Source organism: Octopus bimaculoides, chromosome 2, assembly GCF_046866305.1.
Source record: "Octopus bimaculoides isolate indiv1 chromosome 2, ASM4686630v1, whole genome shotgun sequence".
NCBI lineage: Eukaryota > Metazoa > Mollusca > Cephalopoda > Octopoda > Octopodidae > Octopus > Octopus bimaculoides.
Genome location: NC_142929.1, coordinates 59,109,130 through 59,122,608, shown reverse-complemented (window position 1 = coordinate 59,122,608; position 13,479 = coordinate 59,109,130). Strand labels below are relative to the sequence as shown.

The following is a 13,479-nucleotide window of genomic DNA, read 5'->3' as shown; positions in this document are numbered from 1 at the left end:
AACACCCCCATGTCTTTGATGAACACATGAAGGAGCTAGCATGTAGTCAGAAGTAGTATGTTAACAATTTAAGTATATATTGTGTAGCATGAAGGCAATCAGATGAGTTAGTTATGGTTGGATTGTCTTTGGTCAGAGACCAGTTTGATCAAACATAAATCTAGTTGGTAACAACGGTCATAGTTCTGTGTTAGAGTACTAACTACCAGGTAGGTCATGGTTTCAAACCCCAATGTAGCTGTATTATAATCCTGATTAAGTAACATTGTTCAGTTGATGGAAATTTAGCTTTGATGAATGGTGTCAAGATGAAATAAAATTTGCTCCTAAGATGCAGTTCGACAAAAGAAATCAATAGAATAAGTGTCAGGCTTAAAAAAAATAAGGACTGGGATCAATTCTTTTGACCAAAAGTCTTCAAAGCAGTGCCCCAGCATAACTGCAGTCTAATGAAAGACACAAGTAAAAGACACACACATACATTGTTGTTGGCCCTCCGTCGCTTACGACGTCGAGGGTTCCAGTTGATCCGATCAACGGAACAGCCTGCTCGTGAAATTAACGTTTAAGTGGCTGAGCACTCCACAGACACGTGTACCCTTAATGTAGTTCTTGGGGATATTCAGCGTGACACAGTGTGACACGGCTGACCCTTTGAATTACAGGCACAACAGAAACAGGAAGTAAGAGTGAGAGAAAGTTGTGGTGAAAGGGTACAGCAGGGTTCGCCACCATCCCCTGCCAGAGCCTCGTGGAGCTTTTAGGTGTTTTTGCTCAATAAACACTCACAACGCCCGGTCTGGGAATCGAAACCGCCATCCTATGACCGCGAGTCCGCTGCCCTAACCACTGGGCCATTACACCTCCACTCACACATACATGTACACACATATTACTGTATTGACCAGACTATCAGATGTTGCTATACATCTTTAAATTTTAAAGACTTTACTTCCCACTGACATGGTTCCAGGTTCAATCCCACAGCATGGCACCTTGGGCAAGTGTTTTCTACTGGAACTTCAGGCTGACCAGATCCTTGAGTGGATTTGGTTGACAGTAACTGAAAGAAGCTTGTTGTATATTTGTGTGCATGTGTGTGTGTGTCTTTGTGTTTGCTCTTCACCATCTCTTGCCAACTGATGTTGGTGTGTTTACGTCCCCGTAACTTAGTGGTTCGGCAAAAGAAACCAGTAGAATAAGTACCAGGCTTTAAAAAATAAATACCGGGATTGATTCATTTGACTAAAAGTCTAATGACAGACGCAAGTAAAAGATACATATGCATGTACACACACACACATATCACTGTATTAACTATCAAATGTTGTTATACACCACTGATCACAATGTGCTTTCTCGCATTGTTGTCGCTTTCGAATGATGCCACCCCACTGGTTAGGTAGACAAGCCAACATTCCCACTGAACAGAATGCCAGTCCATTTAGGATTATCCATTTAAGGCTGAGTGAACTGGAGCAACATGCAATGAAATGATGTACTCAAGAACACAACACATCACCCAGTCCAGGGATCAAAACCACAATCTTATAATCATGAGTCCAGCACCCTAATCAAGTGGAACCATGCAGCTCCACTTTGCAATAATATACTACTATTTATTGAGTTAACAGTAAATATTATTAGACACTGACCAGATGAATGGCTCGGTTCAACCAGTTCAGTTACCAAACTACTGCTTTCATCTGTTGTCATGGTATGTGCAGATGAGATATTTTAGGTAGCAAAAGACCAATGTGACTTAAACTCAAGCCACATGTTCATGTTGCATCACTCAATTTGGACATCTAGCAAGGAAGAGTTGCATTGATCTGGGTAAACCATGTGAGTGGAGAATGATGGTCTTTATCCAAAACTCTTCTTGTGAAACCCTTGAAATTTAAGGAAAAAATGCACTGTAATCAACAATATTGGTATCAGTATCATTGTGGTCGTTAATACACTAGTTCTGCTTTGTTGCTACTCCCACTGTGTTGTAAGGGTCAGTACTATCTATTATTTAACATCCCAATGAGGAATTTGAATAAGCATAGTGTGTAGAACAAGCTTCAAACTAGTCGACCTCTTTATCTTACATTATATTAATTAGTATACAAGGCCTTACTTATCTGGATTACATAGGGATGATGGTCTCTCTAGTTCCCACTGTATGAAGGGTTACAGCATGGATAAGTTAGAAAAAACTAAACAGATATATTCAAAGAGCATAATTGGAAAAATCACCATCACATCTAACCTAAGAATCCCTAAAAAAAAAAAAGATTCTACATGTTGGATGTGCAGCTATTATCTATAAAAAAAAAGTGGGGATTTGATGGAAAATAGTTGAGTAGGAGCAACCTTCGCAAGATAGAAAAGGGATATTGTATGTTTCGACACTCCAAATAGCAATGGTGTAAAAACTAACATGGCAATAGCATTTCTATCATTATTAGATAAGTATTTTCCAGTTACATAAATTCAACAAATAGCCATCTATGGCTGCTTGGATAACATCACCTTACAGATTATATAACACAAATGAAAGCATATTACTAGCCAATCTTCAACTCTAGTCCACACCAACAGCTAGCTTTTATCTATAGAAGCACACTGAATTACCCACTTCTTAAGACTAATATACAGAACCACAAATGATGTTTTCCTGTGACATTATACTGGACTTAGATAGTTGAAAGCAGATTAAACTAGCATATATTACACCTTCAAATTTAGAAATTTAATTAAAATTACTTACCACACTTCTTAAAATGACAGAGTTGAGAATGATTTTGTGTTTTGTGGCTCACTAGACACAGCAGTCTCAGATATTGGCTTCAAATTTTGACACAAGGCCAAGCAGTTCCAAAGAGGAGTAAATTGATTATGTCAACCCCAGTGTTCAACTGGTACTTATTTTATCAATCCTATAAGAATGAAAGGCAAACTCAACCTCAACAGAATTTGAACTCAAAATATATAGATGGACAAAACACTACTAAGTGTTTTGCCTGGCGTGCTAACGATTCTGCCAGCTTGCTGCCTTTCAGCAGCCTTAGATATTAACAAGAGAAGCTTGTGGTGGTGCTTAAAATTAAAAGCCTTCACCTTAACTGAAGAACCAGTTAATGAACTCTTGGAAAATTTCTCACCAAAACAAAAAAAAAGAAAAATATTAAAACTAGTGTAAATCCTAGCTGTCTCCTCTTGAAGCACATCTGCATATTCCATTAGCAAATGAAACATGTGTAATAATGAATAAATAATACCAAAACATTTCCAATTTCCTGTTTTGTTACACACACACACACACACACACACATATATATATATATATATATTACTCTTTTACTTGTTTCAGTCATTTGACTGTGGCCATGCTGGAGCACCACCTTTAGTCGAGCAAATCGACCCCAGGACTTATTCTTTGTAAGCCTAGTACTTATTCTATCGTCTCTTTTGCCGAACCGCTAAGTTACGGGGACGTAAACACACCAGAATCGGTTGTCAAGCGATGTTGGGGGGACAAACACAGACACGCAAACATATACACACACATACATATATACACATATATACGACGGACTTCTTTCAGTTTCCGTCTACCAAATCCACTCACAAGGCTTTGGTCGGCCCGAGGCTATAGTAGAAGACACTTGCCCAAGGTGCCACGTATATATATATATATATAAAATGGGGAAGGCCAGTTTATGGGATTACCTTAGGTTTCCCATCCATAAAGGGTTTAACTTTATGGCACATCATCAGATCCCAAAACCTATTGGGCCACAATCTCTTTGGGTCAGCTGGGTCATCCCGCAAATAATGCGGTCTTTCTATACATCTTTTATTTTTCAAAATTAAGATAAACAAAGTTCTATTTCAATCTAAAATACACTCTCCTTCATTTTCTACACTGCTCTTCCATCTATCTGGTAGACTTGCAAGGCCCTTCTTCCAAAGTTCACTTGTCTGTGATGAAAGATACTCCTCCAGTACTGTTCTGACCTTATCTACAGAATTCTTATTTTTTCTGTCGACTGCAGAATAAATGATAATCAGATGAGGCAATGTCCAATAAATATGGTGGGTGGGACATCGTTTCCCATTCAAACTGCTCCAGCCTTTGGAATGTCATCCTTGCTGTATGTAGCCGAGCATTATCCTGACGAAAGAACACCTTTTGCTTGACACCAAAGATGATTGTTTTTCTTCTAGCGCTGACTTAAGCCACTCAAGCTGCTCACAGTAGATTATCTAATGATTATAAGTAGTGGTAGTGGGAGGACGAAAACATCATTGGCAGGAAGGGTTACAATGTGGTTCATGATGAAAATGTTGATGATAATCGATGACTGCAATGGTGATGATGGTGATGATGACAATAATGATGACGATAATGAGGATGGTGATGAAGACTTATAGCTGAATGTTTCAATTACACTTTAGAATAGTTCCAGAAATATTCATTGTTGTTCTTGTTTTTATTTTACCTCCACTACTTAAACATAAACTCTCTCTCTCTCTCTCTCTCTCTCTCTCTCTCTCTCACACACACACATACACAAACACACTCTCTTGTGCATATACACACATATGTATGCATGAAATCTGTGTGAACAAGTGTATTTCGCATTTACAAATGAATGCAAAATGGTTAAAGCAGTGAGTTGTGACTTTGTACTGCTATACTGGCATAGATATGAAAGAATTGGAGAATATTTACAGCCAAAGATATACACACACACACACACACATATATATATGTACTTCACAGAAATGTTTGAGTATTGAAGATAGAAACATGTTTCTTCCGAAATTCCATGATTGATGGAAATTCAAAATTCTGCCTAAGTCAGCCAAATTATTTATGAGATGTTGTCAACTTTATGAAAAAAGAATTTTCCATCTATACTGGCTGCGAGGAATTTCTGGACTTTACAATTGGCTGATTTAACTTAAGTGTGGCCATAAAGAACTGGAAATAACAGTAAAATGGCAGATAGTTTTGCCGGCCACTTCATTTCTTTGCTTGTCTTTTACTGATTCCCAGTCAAGTTTGTTTGATACGGTTATTATCAAAAATAATCCAACAATTTTATGTGTCTTCTAGTTCTGTTTTTCTGTGTCATTTTTTGTTGTTGTGTAGAAGTTGTTTTGTTGGTGATGGTGGTAGTGTGTTGTTTTTGGTGGTTGTGGTGGTGGTGTGATAGCGGCATTCTTGTTAGTTTTCTGATGTTCTTGTTTGTTTTAGTTCTTGCAAGTTAAGTTCCTTCACTGTTTTAGTGATGTGTTATGTACCAGTATGCTACCCCCCCCCCCCATTTTGTGTGTAGATGGAACCGGTGACGGTTATTATTTTTAGGATTATATTACTTGTATTCTTCTTTTATTTCTTTCTTCTTTTTTATAGGAGAGGTTGTGGAGAGAACTAGTTAAATCCTTCATTCAGAACATTTCTCAGGTACATCTTAGATTATATATCATTTTTGTATACAAGCCTATTCAAGCAAATTAAGCTGTTTAAACAAAGAATATTCTTACTGGTTATTTATAAAAACAGTATAATTGTCTTGTCTAGTGAAACTTTTATGACCAGTACAACAAATCACTTCGGTAGAATACAAGCCATGACTTCCAGTTTTTTCTTGTTCCCAATTCTTGTCAATTTTGTTTAATCAAAGATTCATTTCTCAATAAAAGCAAGATTTAATCCATTTTTTTTCTCTCTTTCTAACACTTCACTTGTACAAAGCATTTTCATCAGTTTGTTCTTAATGTTCATGCTTATTCGCAGGCTTTTGCTTAGCTCCTGTTTCATAAGAGGGTGAGCTATAAAGTTCATAGGCTGACTATGAATGAACTGTGAAATCTTGCATGCATTAATTTTAACTTTTCATATAACTGTATTGTTTCTTTCCTGGTAAATTGACATCTGATTGTTCAAGGAAGGCTTCAAAAGTAACTAACAGTGACTTATCTTGAAAATGGACAATATTTGGCTTTGTGGTGTTATCAGGTATCTGCAGGAAAATGGTTTAGTCCCCAAGGACATTCATACTGACATGGTTGCTACATCCCAGCTTTATCAACAGTACAAAACTTTGGCAGTGGAATTTAGGAGGGGAAGGGCTGGTTATACTTGAAGATGACCAAACATACTTGAAGATGACCAAACATACTTGAAGATGACCAAACATCTGGATGTCCTGAAACCGCCACTACCAAGGCAAAAGATTATGTTCACCACATAGTGATGGATGACAGGCAATTGGCTATAAATCAAATAGCCAATGCTGTGAGCATATCTCATGAGAGAGCTGAGAATATTCTGCACAATGAAGTTGACATGACAGTTCCTGCTTAGTGGGTGCCACATCTTCTGATACCTGATCAAAAGGCACAAGGTTAATCACATTATGGGAAAATTTGACATCGTTTCAGGCAGATCTAGCTGGTTTCCTTGAAGGTTTCCTAACCCAGGATGAGTGTTGGTGTTAATATTGGAAACAATTTTTAAGGGCAGTAGATTGGCAGAATCAATAGGGCATTGGATAAAATGCTTACAGTATTCCTTCTATCTCTTTATATTCTGAGTTCAAATCTTGCCAAAGTCAACTTTATCTTTCATCCTTTTGTAAGGTTGATAAAACAAAGTATCAGTCAATTACTGAATAAATTTAATTAATAATACCTTCCCTCCCTTCAAATTTCAGGCTATGCACCTCAGAAACAATTTTTTCATTTGCATGATTTCACTACACAACCAAGTGCTAGTCTGTGTGCTTTGGGTATGTGCAGTGCTTTGTTTTTCTATGTTCCTATGTGATATGCATGCATTGCCTACTGATGCTTTAATGTCACTGGATTTGACTGGTACATATCCAGTCACTACTGTAACTGTATTTCCAGACTTTGGCCCAAGGCCAACAATTTTGGGGGAAGGAGTAAATCGATTACATCGACCCCACTGCTCAATAAGTACTTATTTTATTGATGAAAGGCAAAGTTGACCTTGGTGGCTTTTGAGCTCTGAGCATAAAGACAGACTATTGTCTGCTACTATGCATTTTGCTCGGTGGGCTAACAATTCTGTCGGTTCACTGCCTTTATCTTCACTATAATAATGAAAAGTTAAAATGAACTTCAAGACAATTTAATAGCTTAGTTTATCTGTATTATTAATCCATTTCACTCGGTAAAAAAAGCAATATTGGCCTGTTTGTTTTTACATAAACTTATGGCCACAAATTTATGAAGATAGCTGTGTAGACAAATAACTCAGTCCTAGTACAGTTCTTTGATATTTGTTTCATCAGTCTCAGAGGAAGGAAATACGGGTAAATTTTCATTTAATCTGACACTCAATTTAACGTTACTTGCTTTTGGTGGAGTTCACTTTGTTGCAATCATTCAGACCAGATCCCCAAACTAAGGATTATTTTATTCTATTCTTTCTAATAGCCACAAGGCTCCAGGAAGGGACCATGTGTGCTACCTTTCCACCTCTGTCTAAGCAATAAGACAACTGAAATTTGAATACACAATGCAAGAAAATGTAGCTCAAATCAGCAAACAAGGAATCCTGAAGATATCTACTCAGCTTGTTAGAAATAGCAGCCAGATATTCCTCAAATCATGTTGTACTAAATTTAAAAGAATAGATAGGTTGAATAATGTTGTTTTATCTATAAACTATGTTGGTGGTAAAAAAAAGATGACAGAATGGTCAAAGCTAGACTATCTTTGATCATAGTTCTGCTCCGTCAAGGAAACCCTGACAATAAACAATGATGACAATAATAACATAACAAAACGCTGTGAGGCATTTAGTCTTGCAATTTACTGTTTATGAACTGTTAATATTCAAATATTTAAATTAATTTCAAATTGTTTAATCTGTAATGTAGAAAATATTTCTAAGCTAACAGAAAAAAAGAATGTTTTTTAAAATGAATTACTTGCAACCATTTCACTCATTTTTAATGAAATGGCAAAAAAAAAAAAACATAAAATTTGAAATAAATAAATAAATATATATGTGTGCTTCAACCTACTAAAATTGTATGGAGTGCTTTTTTCTTAAGTTGTAAAGCCATTCACTGTGTGTGTGTGTGTGTGTGTATGTGTGTGTGTGTGTGTTAGGTTGGTTCATAAATAATTGCAGTTTTTATTTTATGCTTCACAAGCATGAAAGAAAGAAGCAATGGACACACAGCTACTGCCACCACCGCCCTCACCACCATACACTAAACCCAAACAATCTTTGAATATGCATAAACAAATTTAAAGAAAGGACAAACAGGAAAAATGCAAAACAGATCTAGTTGCAGGCACAGGCATGATTTGACACCTGAAAGATGTAAATTTGCATGACATAAACAAGAGTATTGACACCAAAAGTAAAACAATGCAATTGATATGTGATATAAGCAATACTACTAACAGTGACTCCTTTGCTAGCATTACAGGCTAAAGCAGATTTTTGAACATTGGTTGAATCCTGCCACAGAAGGAGGCAGAGTTGCCGCATGTCACAAAATGACATCTTACTTGAGAAATTTATCCAAGAATGGCAAGAAAGAAAGATGATATACAGTAATACCTCACTTTACAAGGACCCACTTTACCAGACCCTACGTTTACGAGTTTCATATCAATATAAAAAGGTTGAAGCACAAAATCCAAATTTTGAACGAAGTGCAAAAGTTTCTACCACTCTTTTACTCTTTTACGTGTTTCAGTCATTTAACCGTGGCCATGCTGGAGCACTGCCTTTAGTCGAGCAAATCAACCCCAGAACTTATTCTTTGTAAGCCTAGTACTTATTCTATTGGTCTCTTTTGCTAAACTGCTAAGTTATGTGGACATAAACAAACCAGCATTGGTTGTCGAGTGATGTTGGGGGGACAAACACAGACACACAAACATATACACACACATACATATATACATATACATATATACGATGGGCTTCTTTTCAGTTTCTGTCTACCAAATCCACTCGCAAGGCTTTGGTCGGCCCGAGGCTATAGTAGAAGACATTTGCCCAAGGTGTGGTTGGTAAGCAAGCTACTTACCACACAGCCATTCCTACAAATGCTTGTATGTGTTACTGAGAAATTTATAGAGAGCGAAGAAAAGCTTCTTCTAAGCAAATAACTCTAGACTCGTTTTTTTAGAAAGAAATCTACAAGTCCATCTACGAGAGCTTGTGAATTGGTGATCAGGTCTAGAAGTGATAGTGTGCACAAGTCTAGTGCAAGTGAAAATGATTCAGAAAACAATTATAATAATAATGTTTTTCATTATAAATGATCTTGACATTCTTTTTATTTTACATAAAATATTCTTTACATTCTACTGTTGTTTCATTGCCATTTATTTATGAGTATTATAAATTTTACGGGTAGAATATTTTTCTGGGAATGAATTACAATTTATAACATTGCTACTATGGGAAATTATTGCTCTATTTTACGAGTTTTTGCTTTACGAGCAGTCTCTGGAAACAAATTAACTCGTATATCAAGGCATTACCATATCTATGTTTTACAAAAGCTAGAGTGGACTTAAATGAGCCAAAATAAAGTTAAAGGAAGCTCTTGTCATTGTGTGGTAGAATGTGTTCTCTGTTGATGCAGAAAGAACACATGGGAACATGTCTGGTCTTCAAACTGAGGAAGAAACAAGAAAGCAGACCAATATTTCTTTTATTACTGAGTAAAATGTATTAATCCATATATACCCCTGGTTGTTTTCCCAAAGCAAAACCTGCTTCTACTTGTTTGGATATGAATTCGCCAGGAAGCATCTGACTGAGCATACGTAATGTTCAGTTGATAGTCGACACACGTAGCTAACAGTTACATACTGTCCTTCTTTTCCAGATTGTGAAAGCTTACCATAACATTTAATCTAAATACAAGTGAAATTTTTATGGGCATATATGGGTCAATACCACCGGGAAGCTAAGAAATTAAATTGTCTTGAAGTTCATTTTACCTTTTCATTATTAGGGTGGTGAAGGCAGTGTGCTGGCAGAAGTGTTAGCACTCCAGATGAAATGCTGAGCGGCATTTCGTCTGTCTTTACGTTTTGAATTCAAATTCATGTGATACAACACAGACATTTAAATGGATAGGGTTTTTCTAAGGATGTGGGCAGTACTGGTCAGTATGATCTTTTGGATTTCTCTGGATGTGGTTCTCCTGGCATATTATCTAGATGTTTCTCACATCCCTTTCTTATCATACTTAGGGGACCCACAATAACAGGAACAGTTCTCACTTTAAGATGCCACATTTTTGTATTTCAATTTTCAGGTTCTTATATTTACTTAATTTGTCAAATTTGTTTACAAATATATTTTTATCAATGGGAACACTTACATCTATTAATCTATAAGAATTTTCTTCCCTGTCTTTAATGACTATGTCTGATCAATTAGCCTGGATCATTTTGTCAGTGTTGACTGGAAAATCCCAGAGGATAGTGATATTTTTACCTTCGACGACTGGCTCAGGTTGATGTTCATACCAGTAAGCAGGAGTGCTGATTTTGTAGTGTTTACATATTTTCCAGTGTAAATACTGTCCTACCCTGTCGTGTAAATTTTTGTATTTGTTTCGTGTCAGCACAGCACATCCTGAGATGAGATGCTCTAGCATTTCATCAAATTTATCACAGAATCTATATTTAGGTTATTATTATTATTACTATCATTAAGGCGATGAGCTGGCAGAGATGTTAGCACACTGGGTGACATTGTTAGTGGTATTTCGTCTGTCTTCACGTTCTCAGTTCAAATGCCGCCAGGGTCAACTTTGTCTTTCATCCCTTCAGAGTCAATAAATTAAGTACCAGTTACACACTGGGTCAACGTAATTGGCTAGTCCCCCTCCCACCAAATTTCAGGACTTGTGCGTAAGTGAAGCAGGGTTATTGTAGTCACTTGTCTTTGTCTGTGTGTTTTCAAAATTACTGTAACAGATTTTCACCAAATTTGGCAGAAATACTTGTTGGGTGAGTGGCTCAAACTCATTAAATTAGTTTGATCATCTTCAAAACTGGTGGATGGGTGAATCCAAATGTTCTTTTTTTTTTTTCTGTTACATCTGTATAACTGATAAGCAGGAGAAATAACTGTTGATATCATTTTGTTGAACTATGGATTTGTTTGAGAATATATTTATTAGATTGAATTTTAATTTATCTTTGTGTGCATAACAGGGTATACATTGCCCCTCCAATGCCTTTTTTTCCATTATTATTAGCAGCATTTCACCTGTCATTAAATTCAGAGTACAAATTCTGTTGAGGTCAACTTTGCCTTTCATCCTTTTGAGATTAATAAAATAAGTACCAGTTGAGCCCCCTCCCCAAATTTCAAGCTTTGTGCTGATTGCACTCTCTTTTACTTGTTTCAGTCATTTGACTGTGGCCATGCTGGAGCACCGCCTTTAGTCGAGCAAATCGACCCCAGGACTTATTCTTTGTAAGCCTAGTACTTATTCTATCGGTCTCTTTTTGCCGAACCACTAAGTTACGGGGACGTAAACACACCAGCATCGGTTGTCAAGCGATGGTAGGGGGACAAACACAAACACACAAATATATACACACACACATACACATATATATATATATATATATATATATATATATATGTATATATATATATGCATACATATACATATATACGACGGGCTTCCTTCAGTTTCTGTCTACCAAATCCACTCACACGGCTTTGGTCGGCCCGAGACTATAGTAGAAGACACTTGCTCAAGGTGCCATGCAGTGGGACTGAACCAGGAACCATGTGGTTGTTAAGTAAGCTACTTACCACACAGCCACTCCTGCTCCTATTGCATAAAAGATTATCATCATTATTAAAGTGGCAAGCTGACAGAACTGTTAGCATGCTGGATGAAATGCTTAGTGGTATTTCACCCATTATTATATTCTGAGTTCAAATTATGCCAAGGTCAACTTTGCCTTTCATCCTTTCAGGGTCGATAAATTAAGAACCAGTGAAACTCTGGGGTTAATGTAATCGACCAGTTGCCACCCACCAAATTTCAAGCCTTGTGTTTTTAGTAGAAAGGATTTGACAGAATTGTTAGCACACCAGGCAAAATGCTTAGTGGCATTTCATCCGTCCTAACATTCTAAGTTCAAATTCCACCGTGGTCGACTTTGCCTTTCATCCTTTTGGAGTTGATAAATTAAGTACCAGTTACGCACTGGGATTGATGTAATTGACTAGTCCCCTCCTCACAATTTTCTGGTTTTGTGCCTTTAGTAGAAAGGATTATTATTATAAATTGGAGAGCTGGCAGAATCATTAGCACACCGGTCAAAATGTTTAATAACATCTCATCTGTCTTTACATTCTGAGTTCAAATTCCACTGAGACTGACTTTGCCTTTCATCCTTTTGGGGGTCGATAAAATAAATACTCCTTCATTATTGGGGTTGATGTAATTGAGTTACCCGTCCCCCTAAATTGCGGGCCTTGTGCTAAATTTTGAAATCATTATTGTTGTTGTTATTATTATTATACATGTTGTTGCTGTTGTTATTTCCCCGCCAGTCATTTACTTGTCGTATCTAGATATAATAATCAAAATTTCTTACTTTAAATGAACAAAAAGTAACAACAAAAACAACTCTTATTCATTGTGTCTTTATTTACTTAATATTTTTGTTGTTATATCTTCCTTCAATTTATATATTCATTTTGGTTGTTGTTTGTTTTATCATTATAGTTACTATTATTATTATTATTATTATTACTGAATGTATTTTTAATGTGAAATTATCAGTGAAATGATAAGTTGTTTAATGGCAATTATCTCAGTCATTAAACCGTTCCAGATCAAACAAATTCTCTTCTTAGACCATTCACTAATTGGTTCCAGTGATGTATGTTGATTATCATGACCACCATCCCCTGTCCTTTAGCCACCACCACCACCACCACTACTACTATTACTACTACTACTCCACCACTGCTTTGCTTTGAATGTTTTTCTATGTGAGTCTATCTTCATCTCTACACATAGTAATGGTAGTAACAATAACAATGATAAAGGTAGTAGTAATAATAATGATTATTATTATTATTATTATTATAATATTTGCCACAAGGTAATACATGAGAGGACACTGCAAAAACGTTGCAAGAATGTAGAGGATAGAAACATATACAGGAAAGCAAGCATGGAAGCAATATAAAAGAGGCAATGAGCCATTTTTGTCACTTAAGAGCACAAATTCACTTCTCATTTATTTCTTAATTTCTTTCTACTATAGGCACAATCTTTAAATTTTGGACGACGCCAGTCAGTTGCATCAACTTCAGTGTTCAATTGGTATTTATTTCATCACCTCTGAAAGGATGAAATACTAAATCAACCTCAGCGGAATTTGAACTCAGAACATAAGCTAGAAGAAATGTTCCTAAGAATTTGTCTG

General features: G+C 36.4%; 1 protein-coding gene across 5 annotated transcripts in view; it reads left to right on the top strand.

The window, feature by feature from the left end:
- Nucleotides 1–13,479, top strand: part of LOC128247107 (uncharacterized) — a 109,324-nt gene that overhangs the window by 14,883 nt on the left and 80,962 nt on the right. Inside the window, exon 2 of one of the 5 annotated variants that reach the window (XR_016239187.1) lies at nt 5,414–5,464. The exons of the other annotated variants lie outside the window; for them this stretch is intronic. The gene's annotated coding sequence lies outside the window, so the exon portion shown is untranslated. The remainder of the gene's footprint in view (nt 1–5,413; nt 5,465–13,479) is intronic. 5 annotated transcript variants of the gene reach the window in all.